We start from the raw sequence: 18,846 nt of genomic DNA on the forward strand, positions 1-18,846 counted from the left end.
TCTGACTGGCGTGAGGTGATACCTGAGTGTGGTTTTGATTTGTATTTCCCTGATAAGGAGCGACGCTGAACATCTTTTCATGTGCCTGTTGGCCATCCGGATGTCTTCTTTAGAGAAGTGTCTATTCATGTTTTCTGCCCATTTCTTCACTGGGTTATTTGTTTTTCGGGTGTGGAGTTTGGTGAGCTCTTTATAGATTTTGGATACTAGCCCTTTGTCCGATATGTCATTTGCGAATATCTTTTCCCATTCCGTTGGTTGCCTTTTAGTTTTGTTGGTTGTTTCCTTGGCTGTGCAGAAGCTTTTTATCTTCATAAGGTCCCAGTAATTCACTTTTGCTTTTAATTCCCTTGCCTTTGGGGATGTGTCGAGTAAGAGATTGCTACGGCTGAGGTCAGAGAGGTCTTTTCCTGCTTTCTCCTCTAGGGTTTTGATGGTTTCCTGTCTCACATTTAGGTCCTTTATCCATTTTGAGTTTATTTTTGTGAATGGTGTGAGAAAGTGGTCTAGTTTCAACCTTCTGCATGTTGCTGTCCAGTTCTCCCAGCACCATTTGTTAAAGAGGCTGTCTTTTTTCCATTGGATGTTCTTTCCTGCTTTGTCAAAGATGAGTTGGCCATACGTTTGTGGGTCTAGTTCTGGGGTTTCTATTCTATTCCATTGGTCTATGTGTCTGTTTTGGTGCCAATACCATGCTGTCTTGATGATGACAGCTTTGTAGTAGAGGCTAAAGTCTGGGATTGTGATGCCTCCTGCTTTGGTCTTCTTCTTCAAAATTCCTTTGGCTATTCGGGGCCTTTTGTGGTTCCATATGAATTTTAGGATTGCTTGTTCTAGTTTCGAGAAGAATGCTGGTGCAATTTTGATTGGGATTGCATTGAATGTGTAGATAGCTTTGGGTAGTATTGACATTTTGACAATATTTATTTTTCCAATCCATGAGCAGGGAATGTCTTTCCATTTCTTTAAATCTTCTTCAATTTCCTTCATAAGCTTTCTATAATTTTCAGCATACAGATCCTTTACATCTTTGGTTAGATTTATTCCTAGGTATTTTATGCTTCTTGGTGCAATTGTGAATGGGATCAGTTTCTTTATTTGTCTTTCTGTTGCTTCATTGTTAGTGTATAAGAATGCAACTGATTTCTGTACATTGATTTTGTATCCTGCAACTTTGCTGAATTCCTGTATCAGTTCTAGCAGACTTTTGGTGGAGTCTATCGGATTTTCCATGTATAATATCATGTCATCTGCAAAAAGCGAAAGCTTGACTTCATCTTTGCCAATTTTGATGCCTTTGATTTCCTTTTGTTGTCTGATTGCTGATGCTAGAACTTCCAGCACTATGTTAAATAGCAGCGGTGAGAGTGGGCATCCTTGTCGTGTTCCTGATCTCAGGGAAAAAGCTCTCAGTTTTTCCCCGTTGAGGATGATGCTAGCTGTGGGCTTTTCATAAATGGCTTTTATGATCTTTAAGTATGTTCCTTCTATCCCGACTTTCTCAAGGGTTTTTATTAAGAAAGGGTGCTGGATTTTGTCGAAGGCCTTTTCTGCATCGATTGACAGGATCATATGGTTCTTCTCTTTTTTTTTGTTAATGTGATGTATCACGTTGATTGATTTGCGAATGTTGAACCAGCCCTGCATCCCAGGAATGAATCCCACTTGATCATGGTGAATAATTCTTTTTATATGCCGTTGAATTCGATTTGCTAGTACCTTATTGAGAATTTTTGCATCCATATTCATCAGGGATATTGGCCTGTAGTTCTCTTTTTTTACTGGGTCTCTGTCTGGTTTAGGAATCAAAGTAATACTGGCTTCATAGAATGAGTCTGGAAGTTTTCCTTCCCTTTCTATTTCTTGGAATAGCTTGAGAAGGATAGGTATTATCTCTGCTTTAAACGTCTGGTAGAACTCCCCTGGGAAGCCATCTGGTCCTGGACTCTTATTTGTTGGGAGATTTTTGATAACCGATTCAATTTCTTCGCTGGTTATGGGTCTGTTCAAGCTTTCTATTTCCTCCTGATTGAGTTTTGGAAGAGTGTGGTTGTTCAGGATTTTGTCCATTTCTTCCAGGTTGTCCAGTTTGTTGGCATATAATTTTTCATAGTATTCCCTGATAATTGTTTGTATCTCTGAGGGATTGGTTGTAATAATTCCATTTTCATTCATGATTTTATCTATTTGGGTCATCTCCCTTTTCTTTTTGAGAAGCCTGGCTAGAGGTTTGTCAATTTTGTTTATTTTTTCAAAAAACCAACTCTTGGTTTCGTTGATCTGCTCTACAGTTTTTTTAGTTTCTATATTGTTTATTTCTGCCCTGATCTTTATTATTTCTCTTCTTCTGCTGGGCTTAGGCTGCCTTTGCTGTTCTGCTTCTAGTTCCTTTAGGTGTGCTGTTAGATTTTGTATTTGGGATTTTTCTTGTTTCTTGAGATAGGCCTGGATTGCAATGTATTTTCCTCTCAGGACTGCCTTTGCTGCGTCCCAAAGCGTTTGGATTGTTGTATTTTCATTTTCATTTGTTTCCATATATTTTTTAATTTCTTCTCTAATTGCCTGGTTGACCCACTCATTCGTTAGTAGGGTGTTCTTTAACCTCCATGCTTTTGGAGGTTTTCCAGACTTTTTTCTGTGGTTGATTTCAAGCTTCATAGCATTGTGGTCTGAAAGTAAGCATGGTGTAATTTCAATTCTTGTAAACTTATGAAGGGCTGTTTTGTGACCCAGTATATGATCTATCTTGGAGAATGTTCCATGTGCACTCGAGAAGAAAGTATATTCTGTTGCTTTGGGATGCAGAGTTCTAAATATATCTGTCAAGTCCATCTGATCCAATGTCTCGTTCAGGGCCCTTGTTTCTTTATTGACCGTGTGTCTAGATGATCTATCCATTTCTGTAAGTGGTGTATTAAAGTCCCCTGCAATTACCACATTCTTATCAATAAGGTTGCTTATGTTTATGAGTAATTGTTTTATATATTTGGGGGCTCCGGTATTCGGTGCATAGACATTTATAATTGTTAGCTCTTCCTGATGGATAGACCCTGTAACTATTATATAATGTCCTTCTTCATCTCTTGTTACAGCCTTTAATTTAAAGTCTAGTTTGTCTGATATAAGTATGGCTACTCCAGCTTTCTTTTGGCTTCCAGTCGCATGATAAATAGTTCTCCATCCCCTCACTCTCAATCTAAAGGTGTCCTCAGGTCTAAAATGAGTCTCTTGTAGACAGCAAATAGATGGGTCTTGTTTTTTTATCCATTCTGATACCCTATGTCTTTTGGTTGGCGCATTTAATCCATTTACATTCAGTGTTATTATAGAAAGATACGGGTTTAGAGTCATTGTGATGTCTGTATATGAGTCTGTTTATATGAAAGGTACAGAAGAGGAAAATCCACAGAGACAGAAGTTAGTGGTTGCCTGGGCCTGGGGGCAATGGGAGAGAATGGGGAGTGACTGCTAATGGGAACAGGGTTTCTTTTCGGGGTGATGAAAATGTTTTGGAATTAGATAAGGATGATGGTTGCATACACTTATGAACATACTAAATAGAAGCCCCACTGAATTGTAGACTTTAAAATAGTGAATTATAGGGGCACTTGGGTGACTCAATCAGTTAAACATCTGACTCTTGATTTGGGCTCAGATCATGAGCTCGTAGTTCCTGAGATCAAGCCCTACATCAAGCTCTGCGCTGACAGTGCAGAGCCTGCTTGGGATTCTCTTTCTCTCTCTGCCCCACCTCTGCTCATGCTGTTGTGCTCCCCCTCTCTATCTCTCAAAATAAATAAATAAACTGGGGCGTCTGGGTACCCCAGTCAGTTAAGCATCTGACTTCAGCTCAGGTCATGATCTCGAAGTTTGTGAATTCAAGCCCCACTTCTGGCTCTGTGCTGACAGCTCGGAGCCTGGAGCCTGCTTTGGGTTCTGTGTCTCCCTCTCTCTCTCTCTCGCCCCTCCCCTGCTCATGCTGTGTCTCTCTCTCTCTCTCTCCAAAATAAATAAACATAAACAAACAAACTTTAAAAAATAGTGGATTTTATAGTATGGGAATTATATCTCAATTAAAAGATACAGGCAGTCCTGATGAATTAAGGATCTAGGCACAACAGCAACAATGGCTAATAAGGCAAAATGAAAGACAACCAGACACAATGAGCCTCCTGTTGGGAGGACACTCAGCCACCTATGAGGGATCTTTGCCAAAAAAAGTGAACAGGAATCTGTTCAAGCCTGTAGCTCCAGCACAAACTTACAGGAAACACACAGGCAGAGAAATATGTTAAACGACACCACGCGATGTAATTCAGATTGAGGGAAACTGTATTGGACAAACATTGACATTGGTTGTGTGAATAAACAAATTCTGAAGGAAAAAAAAGAAAACGGGAATTGCTGGTTCATGTAACAACTCTAGGTTTCATCTTTTGAGGAACTGCCAGACTGTTTTCCACGGAGGCTGCACCATCTTAAATTCCCACCAAAGTATGAGGGCTCCAATTCTCCACATCCTTGCCTGACCCTTATTATTGTCATCTCTGTGATCATAGCCCTCTTAGTAGTGGGTGTAAAATGCCCACCAGTCCCTGCCCAGGCTTGGGCTGTGCTCACTCAACAGTCAAGCTCAAACGTGCTCTGTTTTCAAGGCAGGCAGGCTGGTAGTTCTGGATCCTTCCCCACAACACTCCTGCCATGTTCCTGCAGCGTGTGCTGCCCGGAATAAAAGCTGAATGAGACATCCAGACGCTCAAAGTCCAGCCAAGGAGATGTGAACTAGCTCTTTTGTTGGCAGGAACAGATTCCACCCCCACCCCCACCCCCGCCCCCCTCCTGCAATGGGCTTCAGTGGAGGGAAGATTTGCTGCAAGACCTCCCAGCAGGTCTCACAAATGAGGACCCAAACAAGAACCAGGATGCTCTCAGGAGCAGGGCCAATCTCTCTCCCTCTCTCTCTGCCCCTGTCCACCCCCCTGACTCTCCTGCATCTGTTAACTACTTTCATCAGGTCACACACGGCCTCTGCATCCTGACCACCTCACAATGTTGACTGACAAGTGGCTCCTGACGACACACGGCCTTTCTGCCCCAGCACCAGCCACAGTCCCCCTGTGGCCCTGTCTCCTTTCTTCATGCCACCCCTTCTGGCAGCCACGTGCTTCTGCAGCAGGCCACAGAAGGCCTGTGAAGGGTCCCCTGGTCAGGCCAGCTGTGGCCAGGGAGAGGAGCAGGGGCCCGTGGAAGGAGAGAGAGCCTTCCAGCGCTGACAGTCAGGGAGCACACAGCCACCTCCGAGGGATGGGAACTGCACCAGGCCTTCAACCCCAGGGAATCAGAAAGACAGAGAAAAGAAGCCTTCTAGTCCAGGCACAGAGACGTTCTCAGGGCCCGCTGGGTGAGTGGCTTCGGACTGAGAGAAAGGTGGAGAAAAACAGAGAGGTGGACCTTGCTGCATTGTTCTGGGTCATGACTGTTAAGCTGAAGAACATGGATCCTATCGTACAGATCAGTGGTTTTGTAAGTTATTTTTAGCCACAGAAACCTTTTGTTTCCATATCAAATAATACCAACAAGCTTCAAGCATGACTCAGAGGGAAGCAGGGCCGCTCTGACCAAAGCAGAGGTGCCAATGAAGTGGCTTGCCCAGGACTGGTGCCCCCTCCCCCTGTCCAAGGCCCCTCTCTGATTCCCTGAACTCTGAGGCTCAAGGGCAACCTCTGATGGGGCCTGGGAGCTTCAGAAGGCTTTTGAGAAGAATGGCAGGGTCGTTTGAAAAGGGAGTGCATCGAGCAGAGGCCCCACTGTCCTGAGAAATGCTTAATCTGAGCAGTTTGCTGAGAACTTCCTGGATTGGGGCAGGGAGGTTTAAGGCCCAACACAAGTGAGAGTTAATTAAATCACACTAAACTGCAGTAAAATACCATCATTTCCATTTGTTTTATTAAAAATCGTGACCATTTCAAAGCCACGGCTAGTCCTCAACCAACGCGTCACTTTTTATTGCTATTTAATAAAAAAAAAAAAAAAAATGCTGAGATAAGCCAAAGCTGGTAAATACAAAATCCATTGGGGGGTTGGAGAGTTTTTCTTTTTGTTCTTTGGATTTCAAATTAATAAGGTTTTATTGTAGAAAAAGTTCAGATACGTGTATACAGCGATGCCAGCAGAATGCTGACAGCCAAGTAATATAGCTCTAAAATAATTTTTCTCCTTGGCCTGGCAACCTAGAGCTATAGTTTCTAGAGCTTTCCCCCCAGAAAATTGCCATCGTATGTTAGGAGAATCTAGCCCATCCATACAAAACCAACTTTTGAAAAAGCACTTTTCAGACCACCGACTATTTAGTTTTAAAACAGTAGTTAGCTATGGTCTCCAAAACAGAGCATGGCCCAGTATGCCACCTCATCGGGCCCCTGGTCCAGTCCTGGGTGGGAGACCCCAACGGGGACCAAGCACCCCTGCATGGTCCGTCCTCTCTGACCAGCTTTGGCATTTGTGCCTGCCCACGGGGGTCCCCCACCCAGCCCCTGCTGAGTGGCCTTGCCAAAGTTGCCACGCTGGCCTCGGGGCCCTAGAAGTCACTTTGCCATCTGGCTGACCCTACCCAAGTCCCCAGGGTTACCTGCTCCAGCTCCTGATGCCTGACTCGGAGCTCAGCTGTGGCACAGGGACTAAGTGTATCTGCTCATTTATCTTCCCAAACTAGAGTCCGTGCCTGGGCACAGCTTTGGTTAGCACAGGCCATCGGTCTTTAGAAGACAGGGGACTCTTTGAAAGATTCCTGTCACTTTCAGGCCATATACAGTTGCAAAGAAACAAATGAACATGTTTGAAATTTGAAAATTCATTACTCTCTTTCAGTGCAAATAGCTCCTTTAAGAAGACAGGTACAAATTATTCTGGAAAAAGGGATTTATTATTGCAAGAAGCTATTTTGGCTTCTTCTATCCTTATGGCCTCTTCCCCATTAGTCTGTATAGCTCCGTGTATTCGTTCACTAGAGCTGTACATAACAAAGGACCACAGGCTTAAGCACAGAAATTTATTTTCTCACAGTTCTGGATGCTATAGGTTTGTGATCAAGGTGTTGGTGGGTTGCTTTCTTCTGAGGCCCATCTCTGGAGATGGCTATCTTCTCTACACGTCTTCACCTGGCATTCCCTTTATGCATGTATCTGTGTCCAGCTTCCCTCCTCTTATAAAGACACCAGTCATATTAGATTAGGATCTACCCTAGTGACTTCATTTTAATTTAATTACCTCTTTAAGGAATCTATTTTTTTTAATGTTTTATTTATTTTTGAGAGAGAGAGAGAACAAGTTGGGGAGAGGGACAGAGTGAGGAAGACAGAGAATCCAAAGCAGGCTCCAGGCTCCAAGCTGTCAGCACAGAGCTGGATGTGGGCCTCGAACTCACAAACCGCAAGATTATGACCTGAGCTGAAGTTGGACGCTTAACCGACTGAGCCACCCAGGCGCTCCAAGAACCTATTTTCGGAATATACATATTCTGAAGTACTGGGGGTTAGGACTTCAACATACCGATTTTGGGGGAGCACAATTCAGCCCGTTAACACTTGGGAACTGGCATTATCTCTACACAGACTAGAGTTTAGATGTAATAGGTTGAAGAATGTTCAAGTTGTTGGTGACATGCAAAACACCTAAAAATATTCAAAGTCCCTTATTATTAAAATTATAGAGGTTATAAAATTATAACCTTTTATAAAATAAAATTATAGCGTATAGAGGTTATGCCACATTTATGAATCTTATTTGTCGATAACCTGCTTTTATATTTGTTTACAGAACAACTTATGGAATTTTATACTTCTACGTGAGAAGCTGTACAGAAGGAAAATCTGTCCGAGTTACACGGCAATGATACTTGACTACTAAATCTTTTATGAACGTCCTGTATAACTGTGTTTAAATAAATCGTAGACATTTTTATATGACATTTAAAAAACTCATTGTTCATTTTTTTACAGATTTTGTGCAGTAGTTATAAAAATAAGTGGACACCTGTCATCTCAAGATAATAGGTTAGTATTTAAAAAGGTATCTCTTAAGGTGTAATTCGCAAAGTTTGTCACAGTACTTTACATAATTTTTCCCACCGCAGCTTAGAATCTGTCTCTAGCACTCCACATTCCTTCCAGCAAATTCTCCACTACTGGCTATTTATTGTGTGAAGGCTGGGATAAGGCTTCAGAGACACTGAAAGGTAAAGGCACTGATGGAGAGCTTCGGACCCTCCTTCACTGAGGTGGTTCCCTCCAGGCAGGTCAGAGCTCAGCAGCCAGCACTCTGAGGTACGGCCCAAGGTCCTGCCTTGCCCCTCAGGAGGAAGTCACTCTCCATCTTGCCTCTGGATCGCCTTCTCTGGGGAAGCAAGCTGTCCACACTGCCATACAGTCCATGTCTGTGTCCCCAAAAGCACCCTTCCCCAGCTCCTTTCCTGACCCCTTGCCCTCTTTCTGATTTTCTCTGGGTTATGGGAAGCAGGTGTTTTGGAGGTTGTTAAGACTGGTAATTCTACTTGCTACTTCACCTGCTCTTTGAAGGTAGTCCTGGGCCTGTCACACTTGGAGTTGTGTGTTCCCAGTGTGGGCATCAACAACTCAGGAATCTGGCTGCCCATTATTTTCCTTCATCAGGAAAGATGCATCTCTTCACATTTTAGTGCTGGGGTTTCCATTTTGACTCCCTACTTCTCCTGGGTGGACATTCCCCACATTTGCAGAGCATGTGACCGACACCCTTGAGACTATGGTGGAGCTAGTCCAGTGACTTCCCTGGGCTCTTGGTTCCTGCCCCACCATGCCATTCCTAGGAGCTTCCAGATCCAAGAACTAAGTTAGCAGTGGAAAGGACTCTATCTATGAACAGTATGAGAAGTGTTTATTCCCCACTTCTCTCCCCTTCCCTCTCTCCGACTCCAAGGCTCCCCAAGTTCCCAACCCCACACAGAGGCAAAGGGTGGATTGTGCAAAGCTGCCTGCTTGGCCCCCAAATGCCTGGTCAAACTCCACCACGGCTCTTACATGACCTCTGACCTCTTCACTTTCAATCCACAGGGAACACCTGTCCCTTCTATATCCTGCTCCCTGAACCTCCAGAGAAGGAAGCACAATGTTTTCAGAGACAGACCAGATTCTATTAAAAGATCTAAGAAGCTCAAAATATTTTTAAATAGCTGCTGGGTACAAAGGATATCTTTGCTAAATAGATGAATTAGTAAACGGACATGAGCTGAGTTTCTTATTCAGACAGAAGCTCTTGTCATCAGGGGAACATGAGCTATGGACAGACTAGGCGACAGCCTTGCTGGACTTACCAGATCTTTGACGACTTTTGGAAAGCAGGCCACTCCCCTGGGAAGTATTTTCCATCCTGTTCTGCGTTGAGTCAATTGGGTGTGCAGGTGTTGTGCAATGGTGCCACCTGCTGGTAATTTATAGAATAACCACTGTAGTAGCTCCTATCCCATCCCTAAAATTCCTGAGACTGAAATTTCTGTTTTCCTGTTGTTCTGTCTGTCCATGTGTCACCACAAGTGAAAGAAGAGAATATGGGCATTCACCTCTCTTGCTTTTGTCTGTCTCAAAAAATGGAATTTCTCAGTTATATTCACTGATATATGATGGAAAGAACACTAGCATTAAAAATTGCAGATTCAGGTTCAAATCCTAGTTTGGCAACCTACTAGTTATAGGATGTGGGAAAGTTACTCAGCACCCTTAGCACCCATTTCCTTGTCTGGAGAATGGAAATAAGTGTAGGATTCTTGTGAGGATGACATGAGATAATACATGCACAATTGTGAGCACGGTGCCTGGTCCAGGACAGGTGCTTAAATTCAAGCACGCACATTATAGAAAGCCGTGGTGATGCATTCTCTGAAGGAGGGCTTAGCCAGTTCTACCTTCATTGGTGGAATGTAATAGTCATTTGGTCACGTTTCACCTGTTCACCAGCAGTGCCCAAGGTTATGATAAAGGCCACGTCTCAACAGATGGGTAACAGCTCTGTGGCCACAGGGCCAAGAAAGTGCCCACCACCATGCCTGACACTGGTCAGATTGAGTGGGTAAACACTGGAGCCAATGTCTTGGTAAATTTCAAGCCAGGGTTGTTGGGAGAAGTCATCAAAAAGTCGTGACCAGCAATTGACCCGTGACCTGGACCTGGGCATTCAGAGGCTCTTCACCATCTCCCCTGTCCTTGAAACGTGGGCTCTGCTTGCTTTCCCTGCTCCCAGAGGCTACTCCAAGGACATTGCCTTGAGATGGTGATATGGTGTTGAAAACACCTGCACGGTATTTGTGACTGAGCCCAATTAGGGCCTTTTTATAGTCTCCTTAAGAGTTGGAGAGTGGGTGTGGGGATCCATCCGTTCATCTTGTTGCCATCCAGGCGAGCCTCAAATTTAAGTTCCCTTTGCTATTCTTTTTTTTTAAATTTTTAATGTTTATTTATTTTTGAGAGACAGAGAGAGACAGAGCATGAGTAGGGGAGGAACAGAGAGAGACACACACATACACACAGAATCTGAATCAGACTCCAGGCTCTGAGCTATCAGTACAGAACCTGACACGGGGCTTGAACCCCGTGAGCTGTGAGATCATGACCTGAGCCAAAGTCGGATGCTTAACTGACTGAGCTACTCAGGCACCCTAGTTCCCTTTGGTATTCTTAAAGTTGCCAACCTACCAATCTGGAACAGCCTTCTTTTTTTTAAGTTTATTTATTTATTTTGAGAAAGAGAGAGCGAGAGGGTGTGCACACACATGCACGTGCAAGTGGTGGAGGGGCAGAGAGAGGGAGAGAGAGAATCCCAGGCAGGCTCCGTACCGTCAGTGCAGAACCTGATGTGGGACTTGAACTCACAAACCATGAGATCATGACCTGGGCCGAAGTTGGACGCTTCACCAACTGAGCCACCCAGAGTGGCTGGCCTGCTTCTTTCTTAGGTTCTTCCTTGACCTTCACAGAGTGGGGGGAGGGAAGCCCAGAGGGTTGGGGAAGGAGGTGGTTTCAGATTACACCAGAAAAGCTCCCTAGAGGGTTGTGAACCTAGAAGGGCCAAGTGGTACCCCAAGCACCCCTCTAAGTCTTGGCTTCTTTATCTGTAAAATGAAGCTAATGTGACGAGTTGAGCTATTTAGTGAAATTTTAAAAATTGGTCTTTGGGGTTTTATTTGTTTTATTTTGTCGGGGCGGGGGAGGGATGAGGGAGTGGGGGATAGAAGGTGTCATTTGGCTAATAATGCTTTTGCTCTGGATTCCCAAAAGAAGAACAAAGCCACTTCCTGCCTCCCCGTTCATTCCTACTCGGAGTTTCTGCAGGGCTGAGCTCTCCCACCCACACCCACCTATCTCAGCTCCACAAGTAAAGAGCTGTTAGGTTTTACCCATGGGGAGGGAGGAGAGGGGGTAGCTAGTGGTCTTTGAGGGGAAGGTGGGGGGATTGAAGAGAGGGGTTAATAGTGCCAGGAGAGGTGGGGGGCAGGGGTGGTGGTCTCAGAAAATGGGGAGGAGTCAGGGCTGGGAACGTGCGAAGATAGCTCATGGACGCAGGGCATGGATGCCTGGGGTCTCAGCCTGGACTCAGTGGTGCCACTGCCCCCAAGGACCAAGATGAAGAAGAGCCAATCTCTCAGCAGTGCCCATGGTGTCCTGAGGCCCAGACACCACTTCTCAGGTCCCTAGGACCCCAGGGAGCAGAAAAGGTCCCCAAACACAACAGATGGGATTTCCTTCCAAGCCTGGTAGAGGGAGCCTGGAAACTAACGGAAGCTCAAGATTTCTGGCCTGAGTGTCACAGAACAAATCCACAGCCAGCATCTGACACACCAGCCTCAGGGAGATTTTGGGAGGACTCCATGGCCCTGACACACTGCTCAGTGACCGCTGGCCTCTTTCCTGACCATCGCTGGCTCATATTTATAGGCTCTGGATATAGAGGCCTGACACAAGCAGAAAAGGGCTCAGAAAAGGAATTTTATGACCCGCTTCCTGAGGCACTGCCTGCAGATTGTGCTTCGTCACACCAAGAAATTCTGGCTCCGGAGCCCACATTTTTAGTGGGAATGTGGTCAGTCATGTGCATCCTCTGGGCTCACTGTGAACCAGGTCACAGGGAAAGCGGGGCTGCCTTTGGTGGCTGAGCTCATGCCCGTCACTCCCCCGGGAAGCTGCTTCCATCCACCTCCAGTTAGACAAGTGCAGCGACACCTGCCCCTACCAGCCTCAGGGAATTGCGGGGATGGCCTGTCCGGCCACAGTTTCTCTCCACGAAGGAGGGGACTTTGGTTAGTTCTTGGTGGCTCAGGTCTGCCCGGCTGCTCTTTCATTCTGAGTCCCCAACCCCCTCCGCCCCCAGTCTGGAGCTCTCTGAGCCCCTCCACTGTAATAAGAAACCCAGCCCAGAGAGGGGCGATAGCCTCCCATGGCCCCCTATTGTCTCACTGAAATGTCCCAGTGAGCCCCAAAATGTTTCAGAAGAAAAATAGATTCCATCTCGGAAACACTGAAAAGCCACCAAAGGACACAAAATCACCTTCATAATTTGGGAAACATAAACAGCCATGTTCACACTCAGGAACTGAGAACAAAGAAACTCTCTGAGAATCACATTATGGAGAGGACCCCCCTCCCCCCAGTCATCTTGGTCAGACTGGGCCTCTGTCTGTGGGCTCCCACCCCAGGTAAGTCACCCCTCCTGGGGGTGCTGCTGAACCCACAGGACCTCGTGACCTCTCTTCTCTCTCTGGAGTCACTGTAAGCCCAAAGCCAGCCCTGCAGACCCAGTGGCTTCAGTCACTTAGGACAATGCTGGCCCATAGGGCCGGGCACACACAAGGAAGGCATGGACCTGTGCACCTGCCCCTCCTCTGAGAGGCTTTCCCTTTGCCAAGGAACACTTGACCTCCACCCCAGGAAGAGCACTGCTGGGACTGCAAGGTGGAGAGGGCAGAGCCGGGTGACCTGGTTTCCTATATGGGACCTTGTTCTTCCTCCCTTTGATCCGATGGTGGGGGGGGGGGCAGGATAGGCAAACCCCTTTCTCACAGCGTCCTGCCTTGTTGGCTTCCCAAGCATCTTCCCATGACCTTATGACTCACAGACCCTGTGTGTGAAAGAGACCCTAAAAGAGATCTCCCTTTTGGCAAATGAAGAAACTGAAGAACAGAGAGGTTATGGAATTTGCCCCAAATCACACAGCAGACAGTTCCTCTGTCCCCAGGCGGTGTGCTTTTGCTACAGGCTTTGGAGCAATGGTTCTCAGCTCCTGCAGCCTATTAACATCACTTAGGGAGATTTAACTTCCCCTCCAGGCCCTATCAATTAAATCAGATCCTCTGGGGGTCGCAGCTGGAGGGTTGGTAGTTGCAAAAGTTCCCCCAGTGATTCCCTCAACAGCCGGATTGGAGAATGTCTCTAGATTCAGGCATAGAGGTTCCACTCTGCCTCCAGATCATGGGGCTGTGTGGTTATAGTAAAGTCACTTAACCTTTCTGAGTCTCATTTGCAAATTGCTATGTAATGATGCCCATCTTCCTGATAAAGAGCAAACAGAAGGATCTGCACCCTGGACCCCCTCCAGAGATCAGAGAGTAGGCATTCTGAGATATGGTTGATTATGGAAATACTTTTATAAGCTTGGCGTTCTGCGGTTATCAGGTTCAAAATACTGGTTTTGTTTCTATAAGTAATTATTTAAAAAATAGTGAAGGCCTTTCTGTAACAGAATCGTATTTGGAATAAAGCCCCTGTACAGGGTCCACTTTCAAGTGGTTCAGCCACAGTGTCGAGCACACAGTAGGCCCCCAATAAATGTTGGCTGAGAAGAGTCAGGATGGGAGCCAGTGGTCTCTGAAGGCACCCTGCTCTGTTAGAAAGCCCGTGCACACCTGACAGCAAGCCTCCCATGGTAGCTGCTGAGTCTAGTGGGCGTGTTTGTCCCAAGAAATTTCAGATGCTCTCTGAGCCGGCCTCAGCCTGAGGGACTCTCAAAATGACAGAAAGCCAATGTAGTGCTGGCTTTGTGGTTCAGAGAAGGGCTGAAGGATCATTTTCCTGGGGGAAAAAATTTTCATTAAACAGGCCTTTCCCTCTTGGCAAAAACCAAGTAATTTCCTCCAGCAGTCTTGGCCAAGGTTTTTTGGCAGATAACCACTGAACAAGGAGACCTGAGGGGCTTGAGCGATCATGTGGCAAAGGGTCAGCTGAAGAACAAGACAACAGGCAGTAGGGAGCCACTATGGGTTCTTGAGTAAGGAAGGGGCATGAGAAGCCCAGGCCTGGGGGGTGGATAGGAGAGGACAATAAAGCAGAAAATGAGCTAGCCTCTGGGGCCCTGGCTCCCTAATTGTAGGAAACTGCTGAGGCCTGTGGCCACCTGGGCCTCCTGCCTCTCGAATACCTGCAAACTTCCGCCCCCAGAGACAACCCCATTCCAAACGCTCCTCAGCATAGTTTCTCTTACAGATAAACGGCTGAGCACAGACAGTGTGCACCCACCCAGCCTCAAGCCATCCCATTTCTTTTGCACCAAGCCTTGAGGTCAGAGGGGTCTGTTCATCTTGGAAGATCCCGTGAATGGTGGCAATTGCCATATTTCTAGGAAGCCTGTGTTCTCCTAGAATGCTAGTAATGATGATAACCATGACTGCCATTTATGGAGAACGTCTATGTGACTGGATCCACCCAGGTCTTCACCCCAACACTGAGGTTCCTTGACCTGTCCTTTGGTCACTCTGCCCAGCGTGCCGGATTGATGCTGTCCTTGAATTCCAGATGTATACTCTTACCTCAGGACCTTGGCACATGTTGTTCCAGCTATCTGGAATGTTCTTCCTCTTGGTGATGTCAGGACTCCCTCCTAACATGTCACCTTCTAACACAGCTCCTACGTACTTGTAGCCCTTCTTGATTTTTCTTTTAGCCGGTCACACCTGATATATACATTTGTTTCTTTGCCTGTTGTCTGTTGCTGGCCGCCCCACTCCTATTTATGAGCTTTGGGTTTATTTCATCCCTACTCCTTCTCCCAGAGCTTAGAGCTAGCTTGACAGTCACAGGCACTCTGACAAGCTTTTGTGGAGTAACCTTCTGGGTGCCGGGCACAGCACAGCCGTCCAGTTTTATATCAGGGCCGTGGCAAACACCAGAAGCAGAGGGGGTGACCTTGAGGGTCCTTGCAGCTCCTGGACTCTTGCTCTGTCAGGGGAAGACTGTACTGCTCCCCATATCTGTGTATGATGACTCCTTCCTTCCTTCATGACGCAGGCCCTGGCAACTCTCCGCTGTTCCTGTGGTCAGGCAGGCCTGTCCCTCCCATGCATCACTGCCCCCTGAGATCACCTGCTGGCCCCGCTCGGTGCACTGCCCTGTATTACTCCCTCCTTGCCACTTTTCTCTATTTGCGATTACCCCTCTTTGTTTACTTGTTTACATTCTGTCTTTCCATTAAACATTTTTTTTCACATTTATTTATTTTTGAGAAAGAGTGAGTGGGGGAGGTGCAGAGAGAGAGGGTGACAGAGGATTCCAAGCAGGCTCCAAGCTGTCAGCACAGAGCCGGATGCGGGGCTCGAGCTCACGAACCACAAGATCACGACCTGAGCCCAAGCCAAACGCTTAACTGACTGAGCCACCCAGGCACCTCTAGAGTCTCTTTCCATCTAGAGCTATGCGGACCCTTAGAAATATAATGCGAGCCACAAACCTGAGCCACATATGTGATTTTACACGTTTTAGCGGCCATGTTTAAAAAAATAAGATGAGACAAGAAATACAATTTTAATAACATTTTTTTCTTTAACTCAATATACCCAAAAGATATATAATCTCAGTATGTGATCAACATAAAGTACAGGCTACTTTGCATTCTTTTTTCCTTCCTAAATCTTGGGAATTCAGGGTGTATCTTACACTCCCAGCACATCCCAGTTGGGATTTAACGACATTTTCGGGGCTCAGTAGCCACCCTCCTGGCCAGCACACACCTGGAGGGCTTGGTCTCTCCTTGTGCGAGGCTCCCAGGCCCAGAGAAGAGCTGCAGAACGCAGAGCACATCCTCAGAACATATCTACTGATGAAGGAAGGTAAAATGTCGGCCTGTGGGTCCTTCGCTGGTGGCCCTGGAGCAGGGGCCCACAGTTCAGATGTGTGTGTGCACGTGCAGAAGTGCGTGTGTGCAGGCTTGTGTGAGTGTGAGAGTGCCTGTACGGGAGAGAGTTTGGGGCTGTGGACTCAGACCAAAACCTGGTGTGGATCCCTCCTCTGCCACTTCCTTTGGGCCTTGGCTTTCTTTTCTGTGACAGTGAGGATGGAGGTACCTTCTTACCACATAGTATATATAGTTGGGAAGACTAAATAGTGCATGTGAAAGCACAGGGCACTAGCCCAATGAATAGAAGCTTCCTTTCCTTCCTCTCCTCTCCTCCCTCCCTCTCTCTCTCTCCCTCCCCTTCTCCCTCCCATCCTTCCTTCCTCCCATCCTTCTCCCCTTCCTCCTTTCCTTCCACTCCCCTCCTCCCTCCCTCCCATCATTCCTTCCTCCCATCCCTACCCCCTTCTTCCCTCCCTTCCTTCCCCCCTTCCTTCTCCCTCCCTTCCTTCTTCCTTCCTTCCTTCCTTCCTTTCTTCCTTTCTTCCTTCCCCTTCCCTCTCTTCCTTCTCCCTCCCTCTCTCCCTCCCTTTTCTTCCTTCCTTCCTCCCTCCCTTCCTTCTCCCTCCCTCCCTTCCTCCTTCCTTCCTTCCCTTCTTCCTTCTCTTTCTTTCTTTCTTTCTTTCTCCCTCCCTCCCTCTCTCCCTTCCTTCTCCCTCCCTCCCTTCCTTCTCCCTCCCTCTCTTCCTTCCCTTCTTCCTTGTCTTTCTTTCTCCCTCCCTCCCTCCCTCCCTCCCTCCTTTCCTTCCTTCTCCCTCTCTCCCTCCTTTCCTGCCTGGCTCACAGGGCTATTGTGAAAAGCAAATGAGATCAGGCCATGACAGAACACTGAAAACTGCAGCCGTGCCTGCCTGACCGCCGCATTGCTCATGCACTTAGTCACTGCCTTGTGGACACTGCGCCCGTTATGTGCCAGGTCCTGTGGGTGTGTGTTCACCACTGTTTCCCCCAGCTCCTCGCCTGGTGCCTCTACTGACATATAACAGGTGCTCAACATGAATATTTATTGAGTTGAACGAATGAATGACTGAATGGGGATCAGGAAGATTGTAGTTTCTGCACTATCGGTGCTTCCAGAAGCCACTGGAAGGCTTCCACCTGTGGGAGAACCTGGGCAAGTGAGAGGGAAGGGTCTGCCCCGCAGGGCTGCTCTGCACTGGGGACTGGGCTTCCCACCTGTGGCCGAGCAGCAGTGGCTTGTGGCAGGGGACAGTCTCGAGAGCTGCTCACCCTCCTCACTCAAAATGGGGTTCTTCTGAGGGGCAGATCCCTTTCCTCCATTTTCAGAACATTGATGTCACAGAGAGAGACCTCAGGCGTTGGTTGTTTGTCTTTGGAAATGAGTAAAAGGCATCACCCAGATTTGTTTCTAAAACGGGCCTGGAAAATGTTCAGGGAAAGATTTATTTTTGCAAGTAGGCTTCTGCCAGACACAGATTGTATCTTCTGGGAAAATGCTGGGTCCTGGCTAATGAGGGAAAAGAAACATGAAGGTGGGCTGGATGTTGAAGTCCACGGCCATTGCTAAGCATGGGTAGGGCTCGTGAGGCCCAGAAAGGGCTGGGGACCCAGTCCAGGAGGGCTGATTAGGGCTTAAAGGGCACGGCCTGAGCACTGTTCTCCCACGGAGGGGCCTCCTCTCTCCCTTCAGGTAACAGGCCACCAGCTGCACCTCCAGTGCCCCCAACAGCTCTTACACAAAGACAGGACACAAAATCCCGCCTCAAGTGTCCCGGGAAAGTCTCTACTGAGGAGCCTCGCCTGCTGTCGGAGGCCCGGCTCCACAACACCCCACCACTTTCCCATAGGAACAGGGATGGGGGCTGCAGGGCCAGGGAGCACCTTGGGCAGATATTTGTCTTTCAGGGTTGTGGTGAGCCAGCCACAACGTGGAAGGCCTGTATCTCCAGGGCCCTCAAGCCCTCAAAAGCTCCAATATCTAAGATAGCCGTAGAACGGGGTTCACTCACCTCCTCATAGCTCATAATGACAAGTCTATCATGGAGGTCTGGGGAGAAGAGCCCATAGCTTCCCTTCCCCTGTCCATTTCCCCAGCTCTCTTCTGGGCAACTGAGTGCAGGAGACACCCAGAGGGGACATGTCATTGTCCAGGTTCTTACCCATGTTTGAGGAGCTCTATCCTGGCCTCATCTGTTCACCAGGATCTGGTCCCTTTAATCCATGGCTCGTCAGGCTTCCCAGGGGCTGTGGCCCCTAGCCCCTCGCTGTCCGTGCTGTCTGCGGGATCCTCAATGACCAGCACCTTCCTGACTTCCTCCAGCCATGTGTGTCTTCTTTGGGTTTCCACACACGGCCCTGCTTCCCACCCACCCTGCACTCTGTGAAGGCAGCCAGGGGGGTCTGCAAGCTATTTTCCAGATTTCAAAAAGCCCAAAGGAAATCCCACATTTACCTCAGTGAGGTTCCCAGACTAAATAAAACATTAAGTTTATTTGCTTTTGGCTAGAGTCATATCAACTCAGTGTCGTAACAGTGGTTATCTTGACTGATCAGAAGCACTAATTGGCAGTTATACGTCTTTGATGGATAAAACGCAAAGAAACAAATTATTATTCAATAAATGTAGTTTGTTGGGTAGATAAAAGCTTTCAAAACATGGAATCCCTTGAGGAAAGAACTAAAAAGGATCTTTCTTGGTGA

The 18,846-nt window shown here is 47.1% G+C and overlaps 1 protein-coding gene across 1 annotated transcript in view; it reads right to left on the reverse strand.

Annotated features, from left to right (window-relative positions):
* Positions 1-18,391, reverse strand: part of CGNL1 (cingulin like 1) — a 201,394-nt gene extending 183,003 nt beyond the window's left edge. The window contains exon 1 of the mRNA XM_047863828.1: positions 18,306-18,391. The gene's annotated coding sequence lies outside the window, so the exon portion shown is untranslated. The remainder of the gene's footprint in view (positions 1-18,305) is intronic.
* Between the last annotated feature and the right edge of the window lie 455 nt (positions 18,392-18,846).

Source organism: Prionailurus viverrinus, chromosome B3, assembly GCF_022837055.1.
Source record: "Prionailurus viverrinus isolate Anna chromosome B3, UM_Priviv_1.0, whole genome shotgun sequence".
Lineage (NCBI taxonomy): Eukaryota > Metazoa > Chordata > Mammalia > Carnivora > Felidae > Prionailurus > Prionailurus viverrinus.